Below are 10,863 nucleotides of genomic sequence, written 5' to 3'. Positions count from 1 at the left end.
ATATGACCCAAGACATCTATTTATATCAAAAATACCGATTAAATCTCTCCCAAATCTTCCAAAATCTCTTTCCTTCTCTTCACGGCCAAGTTGCGGCAATTTCTTGTTTTAGGATTTCTACGCGTTTCTGAGCTTTCCTTTTTATTCTAAACTCTTCCTTAGATAGATACAAATCTTTGGGAAGGTTTACAGCGTTTTAATCTCTCTAAAATTCCCTAAAACAGGTCACACACGTGACTTTCCATATTTTCTGTTGTGAGAAAAATCCGTCGATTGAGCCCAGTCTAATCGATTTAAACACCCATATTAGATTCCTAGACCCATAAGGAGTCTATCCTATGAAAATCAGTGGTTTAATCGACCTCAAACTCCTCCAAATCAAGATTGCCAAAACTGTTCTTTAACTGCACTTTTTCCCCGCCAAAATCCTGGTTTTTGAATGTTGAAGATGGTTGCCCCTTATCCAGAGTAGGGGTGCGATTAGCAACTGCCTGGAAATGTGATTCCCCTTAGTAATTAGGTTAACCCTTATCCAAAGTGAGAGTCCGAATAGCAAATGTCCTCCGGGTGCTTTCCGACAACTTTTCGAGCCAAGTTTTTCCAAAAATGTTTATTAGCCAAAAATACCTACAAATAAATAAAACACCATAATAAGTACAAAATGAGCCCTAACAATATATAGAATCGAGACAAATCGGACACAAAAATGTGTCTATCAAATACCCCCAAACCTATTATTTGCTAGTCCTCGAGCAAAAATAAAATAGAAATAAAATCCTAACTCACTGTCGCAGGCATCGTCGATTGCATTTAGCGTATGCAATAAGCCTTTAAACCCCTAGGTGTCCCTAGTGGCGGAGTGTTGTCTCCGGAGGGCTTACCAGAGGTATACCCACAAAACCTTTATACTCCAGACCCTAGCTATCTACACAGAACCTTGGAAGGCACTAAAGAATCTCCTTGGTTGGCATACTTATTGACTACAGGAGGAAGTACCCTGATGCGAAATTCCAATTGTTGTACACGAGTTTGCACTCAAGCATACTAAAATTCATATGAAGTGACAGAGCTCTACTCAGATAGTCGCACTATGGACATCAATATCCGGAGTCAAAACTAATCACATGGATAGATCAAGAAGATGGATATAGAAAAACATAGATGGTTTTGATGTTTACTAGGTGAACGGTGTTTCTCATATCTGTCTGAAGGCCTCCGCCAAAATGAACCTATCCTAATGGACTGAGATACTAGTCTGACTAATATCAACACACTGGCATATACAAGGGAACCAGTGATTGATAATCCTAACTCTAGGTCAACACAACTGGCATATACAAGGGTTCCAGTGGTCGACTTTATTGAATTTATTCCAGTTGGTCTGATGGTCTGGTCTTTTTTTTTTTTTTTTTTTTGTATCTCAATCACTCTAATTCACCCTAGCATTGGTAACAACTTGAATCGTGAGCCCCACCTAATCACTTAGAGAAACATAGTTTAAAAACAAAACAAAATAAAAACAGAAGTGAAAAGGACTCAACGAGATATGGTGAAACTATCATGTTATTTCTAACACCTGAGCTCTGTGCTTTTATGAATAGACTCTTTAGATGTTGCCATCTAGTCAGATTGGTTCCTCAACTCCTACAACCAAAATGCTTCCATCCACTTAGATTGGTTAGTGCCATCCTTAATAGGGATAAATTTCTAGGCTCTGGAGTTTATTTATTGCAACGAAAAGGTAACAAAAAGTTCTACCCCACCCCCAAACTTAAATCTAACATTGTCCTCAATGTTTCTAATCAAAGAACAGTACCAAAAATATAAGTAACATGAAAATAGTAAAGAGAGAAGTCGGAAAGATAGTACCTGGGTGAAGTGTAACCAAAAACCTACAAAAATATTATACAACATACAAAATCGCCTCGATGGTCAATCAAGGTAAACAGGGTCCTCCAGAGGGACCTCCTCAACATCACCTGTAGGAAAAGGCTCTAAAAAGGGCTTCAATCGCTGACCGTTAACCTTCGAAGAACTACTACCATCTGGTGTCTCAATCTCAACAGCGCCATGAGGAAAAACAGTACGGACCACAAAAGGACCGGTCCACCGAGAGCGCAACTTCCCGGGGAATAGATGCAAACGAGTGTCATACAGAAGAACTTTTTGACCTGGAGAAAATGACTTTCGTAAAATATTCCTATCATGCACAAGTTTCATTTTGTTCTTATACTCCTTAGCACTATCGTATGCATCTCTACGAATCTCGTCCAACTCATTGAGCTGGAGCTTTCTTTGAGCTCCTGCCTTGTCAAGTGAAAAGTTTAAGTTCTTAATAGCCCAATAGGCTCGATGCTCTAACTCAACAGGCAGGTGACATGCCTTGCCAAACACTAAACGATAAGGTGACATTCCAATGGGTGTCTTAAACGCAGTACGGTAAGCCCATAAGGCATCAGTAAGCCTCGACGACCAGTCTTTCCTATTTGGATTAACTGTTTTCTCTAGAATACGTTTAATTTCCCTATTGGAAACCTCTACCTGACCACTAGTCTGAGGGTGATATGGGGTTGCTACTTTATGGGTAATACCGTATTGTTTCATTAAAGAGAAAACGGTCTATTACAAAAGTGTGAACCTCCATCACTAATTATAGCTCGCGGCGTACCAAAACGTGTAAGTATATTCTCTTTCAAAAACTGGACTACGACCCTGTGGTCATTCGTTCTACACGGAACCGCCTCAACCCACTTAGACACATAGTCTACAGCGACAAGTATGTAAAGATAACCAAACGAAATAGGAAATGGACCCATAAAATCAATGCCCCACACATCAAAGACCTCAATCACTAAAATAGGGTTCAAAGGCATCATATTTCTACGGGAAATGGTTCCTAACTTCTGGCAACGCTCACAAGAAACACAATGACTATGGGAATCTTTAAACAACGAAGGCCAGTAAAATCCACACTGCAAAATCTTAGCAGCAGTCTTCTTAGCACTAAAATGACCCCCACATGCATGTTCATGACAAAAGGAGATAATACTAGACTGGTCACTCTCAGATACACATCTCCTAATAATCTGGTCCGGACAATACTTAAACAGATAAGGATCGTCCCAAAAGAAATGCTTAACCTCGGCTAAAAACCTAGAACGATCTTGCTTACCCCAATGTTGAGGGGTTCGACCAGTAACAAGATAATTCACTATATTTGCATACCAAGGTGATTGGGAAACAGAGAACAATTGTTCATCAGGAAAGCTATCCCTTATAGGAAGGGAATCACTAGGGGAACTAACAACTAGCCTAGACAAGTGATCTGCTACTACATTTTCTGCACCCTTTTTGTCTCTAATGTCTGGGGAAAATTCCTGTAACAATAGGATCCATCTAATCAATCTAGGTTTGGTATCCTTCTTAGATAAAAGGTATTTCAAAGCAGCATGATCTGTATAGATTATGATCTTAGAACCTAATAGGTAGGACCTAAACTTATCCAAGGCAAACACGATGGCTAAAAGTTCCTTCTCGGTAGTTGTGTAGTTCATTTGGGCATCATTCAGAGTTTTGCTAGCATAATAAATCACATGAAGTAATTTGTTTTCTCGTTGTCCTAAAACGACGCCTATAGCATAATCTGAAGAATCACACATAATCTCAAAGGGTAGGTTCCAGTTAGGTGCCTGGACTATCGGGGCAGTAGTGAGTAAAGTTTTAAGCTTCTCAAAAGCCTCTAAACAAGCATCATCAAAGACAAACTTAACATCTTTTGCAAGCAAATTGCAAAGAGGTCTAGAAATCAAGCTAAAATCCTTAATGAATCGACGGTAAAAACCTGCATGCCCTAGGAATGACCTAATATCTTTTACGGTTTTTGGGACCTGTAAAGTCTTAATAAGGTCAACTTTGGCTTTGTCTACCTCTATACCCTTTGAAGAGACGATGTGCCCTAATACAATTCCTGATTTAACCATGAAATGGCATTTTTCCCAATTAAGCACTAAATTTTTTTCCTTACACCTAGTCAACACTAATGTCAAATGATGCAAGCACTCATCGAAAGATGAACCAAACACTGAAAAATCATCCATAAAGACCTCTAAGAACCGTTCTACCATATCAGAAAATATGCTCATCATACAACGCTGAAAAGTTGCAGGGGCATTACATAGCCCGAAAGGCATGCGTCTATACGCAAAGGTACCAAAGGGACAGGTAAAAGTGGTTTTCTCTTGGTCTTCTGGGGCAATAACGATCTGATTATAACCGGAGTAGCCATCTAAGAAGCAATAGTGACTATGTCCAGCTAATCGCTCTAGCATTTGGTCGATAAAAGGAAGGGGAAAGTGATCCTTCCTTGTGACCTTGTTCAATTTCCTATAGTCAATACACACACGCCATCCCGTGGTCATCGGGTTGGGATTAATTCATTATTATCATTCTGGACTACAGTGATACCTGATTTCTTGGGGACAACCTGAACAGGGCTGACCCACTTACTGTCTGAAATTGGGTAAATAATACCCGCATCTAACAACTTAAGCACCTCTTTTCGAACTACCTCTTTCATGTTAGGGTTCAGTCGACGTTGCATCTCCCTAGAAGGTTTGGAGTCTTCCTCTAAATGAATCTGATGCATACACAGTAGGACTTATACCCTTAATGTCTGCTATAGTCCACCCTAAAGCTTCCTTATTGTCTTGAAGTACATTTACTAGCCTACTTTCCTGATCACTATCCAAATTGGAAGCTACAATCACAGGTAAAGTCTCAGATGGGCCTAAAAACACATACTTTAGAGTATCGGGTAGGTTTAAGGTCCAACTTTGGGGGCTCTTCTAAAGAAGGAATTAGGGTAGTCTCAGAAACTGGTAACGGTTCGAACCTAGCTTTCCATCTATCAGTGTCTAACACAGGGGTAGAATCTAATAGAGCATTCACCTGTTCAATAGTGCTATCGTCGTCAAAATCTAAACCAAAATGGGATAGACAACTTTCTAATGGGTCTTCAGACAAGATGTTTGGTAATGACTCCTGAACTAAGGCTTCTATCATGTTCACCTCCTCAACACATGTGTCATCTAGCTCATGAGGTTGCTTACTGACATTAAAAATGTTCATCTCCATAGTCATATTACCAAAAGATAAACTCATCACACCATTTCGACAGTTAATGATCGCATTAGACGTAGCTAAAAATGGGCGACCTAAAATCACAGGTATCTGGTTCTCTGGGTCAGGGACAGGTTGGGTATCTAGGACCACGAAATCCACTGGATAAATAAACTTGTCGACCTCAATAAGAACATCCTCGATAACACCTCGAGGGATTTTAACAGACCTATCAGCTAACTGCAGTGTCATCTGAGTAGGTTTCATTTCACCAAGTCCTAGCTGTAAGTATACATGGAATGGCAGTAAGTTCACACTGGCTCCTAAGTCAAGTAAAGCTTTTTCTACCCGGAAGTTACCTATTGTGCAAGCAATGGTAGGAGAACCTGGTCTTTGTACTTTGGAGTTGTGGTGTTCTGAATGATTGAACTTACGTGACTAGCTAAAAAGGCTTTCTTATGGACGCTAAGTTTTCGCTTTCGCGTACACATATCCTTAAGGAACTTGGCATAAGCAGGAATTTGCCTAATTGCATCTAATAAGGGAAGGTTTATGGTAACTTGCTTAAAAACCTCCACTATGTCATTAAAGTTCGATTCCTTCTTTGTTGGTACTAATAGCTGAGGAAATGGGGCTCTAGGCCTAAAATCAGACCTTTCAGGAACCGAATTCACATCATCAGAAACTTTATCAGTCTCTTCAGCTACTGGTCCTGAGAGGTGAGATCCTGAGGGGTGAACTACAGTATGTTCACTATCGGGCATGGTTACCTTATTGTCTACAACTCTACCACTTCTAAGGGTTCTAACAACATTCAATTGATTCGATGGTTTTGCACCTAATTCATGAACTCCTCTAGGGTTGGGTTGTGTTTGACTAGGAAACTTACCTTTTTCTCTCAAAGAATCACTTATCAGACCAACCTGGGTTTTTAACTCGGAAATAGCCTGACTATTTTCTTGTCCTATCCTGTTACTAGCTTGTAGACTCTGTTCTACGGATAACTGGAATTTTGCAGTTTGCTGAGTTAACAAGGCGAGAGATTCCTCTAAACTTAGGATTTTCTTATCTGACTGATTCTGAAACTGAGCTAGTCCTGAAGGATTCTTAGTATAGCCAAAACCTGGGGGAGCATTAGAATTACTAAACTGACCTTGACTTTGGCCCTTAGACCACGAAAGGTTCGGATGGTTTCTCCAACCAGGATTATAGGTTTCTGAATATGGGTCAATCTTTTGACGGTTATCAAATCTAGTGTTATTATAAAGAGCATTGGCCTGCTCTTCAATATTTCTGGCCTTCCCAAAAAGGCTCCACTCTACCACTAGTCTGGCCCACTTCTAAGGCTTCTAACCTTTTTGCTATAGCAGCAATTTTGGCATCTGATTCATAGCCTCCTTCTACCCTATTAACGTTTCCTCTACTTAAAAGAATTGTTTTCTGGGTGCCCTACTATTTTCCCATTGCTGGGTTTTTTCGGCGATTTCATTAAAAAATTCCATCGCCGCATCAACAGTTTGGTTTTCAAATCCACCAGTGCATAGAGACTCAACCATGGTCGTTGTGGAATAATCTAAACCCTCATAAAGGATCTGAACTAGCCTAACCTTTTCTAAACCATGATGAGGACACTGGGATAATAAATCATTGAACCTTTCCAAATACCTATATAAAGATTCTCCCTCTTGTTGTGAAAATGTGCATATTTGCGTCCTAATAGACGATGTTTTGTGCCTAGGGAAAAACTTATTGAAAAAGGCAGATGTAAGTTGTTCATATGTCTCAATTGACTCGGAGTCCAAACTATACAGCCACGACTTGGCCTTATCTTTCAGGGAAAATGGGAATAACCTAAGTTTCAAAGCATCATCATCTAAGCCTCTAATTCTTAGAGTACTACAAATTTCCTCAAAATCCCTAACATGGTAATAAGGGTTTTCATTTTCTTTCCCTAAAAAGATTGGGAGCATCTGTAAGGTCCCAGGTTTCAGTTCATAGGGTGCCTCCGTTTCAGCTAACTTAATACACGAAGGACGGGTAGTCCTAGTTGGATTCAACAAAGCTTTCAAAGTTGCCATTTCTGGCGCTATCGGAGCAACATGGATTCTCTCCTCAGTCAAAGAACGTTCAAAAACAGACTCTTCAAAAGCCGGACTTTCTAGATTAAGGTAATCGAGACGCTTCGAACTACTAGGTTTCTCTTTAACAAATCTACCTAGTGCTCTTTTACGTTCAGGCATACAATATTTTCTAAATTGGAAGGGTAAGCAAACACAGATCAAGGCCGACTCAACCAAATCAAACCTATTGATTTCTAGCAAACAAAAAGCATGATGGCTCCACTTAGATTGTTTCTAGACCAGCTTCTAATCCTTCGAACGGGAATTCGTTACAATTTAAGCAAACCCCTCTGGAATCAATCCGAGTTAACGTAAGTTGAATAGAGGCGAGGGAAGCTCGGTGGAGCTTTGATACCCAAGGCCTCACCGGTATTACAAGGCGGCGCAGTCACGCATTCAACTTACAGAAACCGTCAAGAACTTCGAAGTATGCTTAAAAGAGTAACCAATATTTTTCGAATGACTTTCCTGTTAAGCTCGTTACCCTATCGGTCTCGTTCTAGTCAAAATTTTAGGCTTAGGTTCGCGTAGGTTACGTGTTCCTAAAGCGGGCAAGAAGAGAACGGTGATGAAATCCGAACCCTTATCTTGTATGGCCAGGCCTTGCCCTTTACTAGAAAAATAAATGTCCGTATTCAGTCCTCAACATATATGCATACGAAGGAGTCCAGTAACTCGCTGACAGGGGATTCGCGAGTGTTTAGAATCTTACCTCCCGTTCCAGACGGGGGATGAATCGGTTGTAGTCGACTCGGGCCACTGACTCCGATGTCTAGTGTACGAACCCAAGGTGCAGAGACAATATCGTAATTGTCCTCCTTCTCTGCAAACAGTTTATATTTAAAGTACCCTTCCGTAGGGTAATAAAAAAATAATGTCCCAAAGTCCAAAAGTCCAAAAAATAAAGAAAAATTACAAAAAATAAACCCTAATACAGTTTTTTTTTTAAATAAAATAAACAAACCCTAAACTAAAATTGTCTAAAATAAAATTGTCTTCTTTTCTGTTCTTTTTGCTTTAATCTTTAGCTCCAAGTCTTTATGAAATCACCAAACTCCTTGGCTCAATTTTCTTTATGATCCAGAACCTGTAGACACAAGATAAATACCCAAAAACATAAAAAAGGACAAAAATAATAAAAAAATAAAATAAATAAAATAAATCTAAAACCCTAAAAACAAGTCCGCGTCGGCGGCGCCAAAAATTGATGTGATTTGTAGATAGTGGTAAAAGTGGTTCGATTCTCAGACTTGTGAAGGATATTAATTAGACTTAAATTCTAATATTAAAATAGAAAACTCACTAAAAATTATAGCAAACTCAATCAAAGATGATATCAATACTAAAAGAAACACTGAGGCTAAGATTCCACTATTTTCCAAGTTCAAAGTGATTAAACCAATACTTATATTTATGCAATTTTCTTGTTTAATTTGATTCTAAAATATTGCAACAAGTAGATTTTCAAAAGTAATAATTGTAAATACCAAGTATGAAGCATCAAAAGTCTTAAAACTAAGCATACTCCATCAAAATAGATCACAATCACTCAAATAAAAATCATATTCAATAATAGTTCAAGGAAAATAATCATATAATTATTGCAAATAAAAAGATAAAATAGAATATACCACTTTTTGTTGGAAAAATAGCTTCCTCTATCGCCTCAGCAATGGGGTTTAGCTCCTCATATTAATCATGATCTCAAAATGTGTGTTTGTTGCTCAAAAGATGATTAAAAGAGTGAAAAGTAATAACACAGACTGTTTGCAACAGTGCATTGGTGTCGCAATAAGCTGTTACAATGGAACTGTTACAGAAAAACTGTTGCCTTGTCGCTGATTTTAAGACCCTAGAATAAGACTGCCCTGAAAAACTTAATATTCTCCAGCTGTTAATCAACGACATTGTTCTGCGACTGTCTACCGAGCTTCAATGTTCTTCGCGTTCTTCTTCTTCAGCAGCAGCAGCAGCAGAAATAGAGTTTGGTAAAGCTCTGATTTCTTCTTCTCTGGCTCTCCTTAGGTTCCCAAAATCTCGACACCTTCTATATGACCCAAGACATCTATTTATATCAAAAATACCGATTAAATCTCTCCCAAATCTTCCAAAATCTCTTTCCTTCTCTTCACGGCCAAGTTGCGGCAATTTCTTGTTTTAGGATTTCTACGCGTTTCTGAGCTTTCCTTTTTATTCTAAACTCTTCCTTAGATAGATACAAATCTTTGGGAAGGTTTACAACGCGTTTAATCTCTCTAAAATTCCCTAAAACAGGTCACACACGTGACTTTCCATATTTTCTGTTGTGAGAAAAATCCGTCGATTGAGCCCAGTCTAATCGATTTAAACACCCATATCAGATTCCTAGACCCATAAGGAGTCTATCCTATGAAAATCAGAGGTTTAATCGACCTCAAACTCCTCCAAATCACGATTGCCAAAACTGTTCTTTAACTGCACTTTTTTCCCGCCAAAATCCTGGTTTTTGAATGTTGAAGATGGTTGCCCCTTATCCAGAGTAGGGGTGCGATTAGAAACTGCTTGGAAATGGGATCCCCCTTAGTAATTAGGTTACCTCTTATCCAAAGTGAGAGTCTGAATAGCAAATGTCCTCCGGGTGCTTTCTGACAACTTTTCGAGCCAAGTTTTTCCAAAAATGTTTATTAGCCAAAAATACCTACAAATAAATAAAACACCATAATAAGTACAAAAATGAGCCCTAACAATATATAGAATCGAGACAAATCAGACACAAAAATGTGACTATCAGTATACATTCAATCCATAAATGCCGTTGTTGGTATTATAATAACAAAGCTAATACTCCCCCTAAAGGTAAGATAGATAGATTTTCAATCTGCACGTCTTTGTTATTCCTTTGAAGTCCATATAACTACAAGTATTATATGATATGATGCCCCCTCTTAGTCTATGCTTTATTCTTTCGTTAGATATAACGTTTAAGCACCAATGTCCTTTCCCTTAGTGATACCAATCAATATAAATCAATACCAGTATGGCAGTATCACTTGTTTACTCCATATGTTTCTCCCCCTTTTTGTCACAAATGACAAAGATACGAGCAAATAAAGGACAAACCGAAAGGATCTTACAAATCTCACAAGACTTGCAACCTATAGAGTTAAGCACGATGGTTCCAAACATCATTTTTGATAACTAATATCAAAACCGAAACTACAAAGTAAATTTTTTTTTGATATGTTACCAAGGAAGCAATTACCCGAAGCAATTTTCCCTAATAGTTTAGCAAACCGAAAATCTACTAAGCACCTTAGTTCCTTTGCTAAACCGATTGTACAAATACAATCGCTTATTCGATAAGACCAAGATAAACATACCTCTATTTTTCTCATCAGGTTCTAATTATCCATATAACTTAGACCTTTCACTTTTAAACAAGACAAGTACTAGGTTAGTTAACTAGCATTTCTTGTTAAGGCATTCGATTAGACTTGAATAATCGAAACCTCCACTTTGATAAGTCTAACTAAGATCAGAATGAGCTTAGTTTTTCTTATCCGGAATCGAACTGGACTAAACAATTCATCCCGAAAACCTTTTCTTTTGTTAAGCCATAAACAATTCATACAAACCAAATAAATCA

The 10,863-nt window shown here is 38.5% G+C and overlaps 1 pseudogene; it reads left to right on the top strand.

Moving 5' to 3' along the window:
• The first annotated feature begins 6,732 nt into the window (after positions 1-6,732).
• On the top strand, positions 6,733-6,832 carry LOC113292108 (annotated as a pseudogene).
• Positions 6,833-10,863: the final 4,031 nt, after the last annotated feature.

The sequence above is a fragment of the Papaver somniferum genome, chromosome 6 (genome assembly GCF_003573695.1).
Source record: "Papaver somniferum cultivar HN1 chromosome 6, ASM357369v1, whole genome shotgun sequence".
NCBI lineage: Eukaryota > Viridiplantae > Streptophyta > Magnoliopsida > Ranunculales > Papaveraceae > Papaver > Papaver somniferum.
Note: the sequence above shows the minus strand (reverse complement) of the source record. Positions and strands in the feature narration are given on the sequence as shown.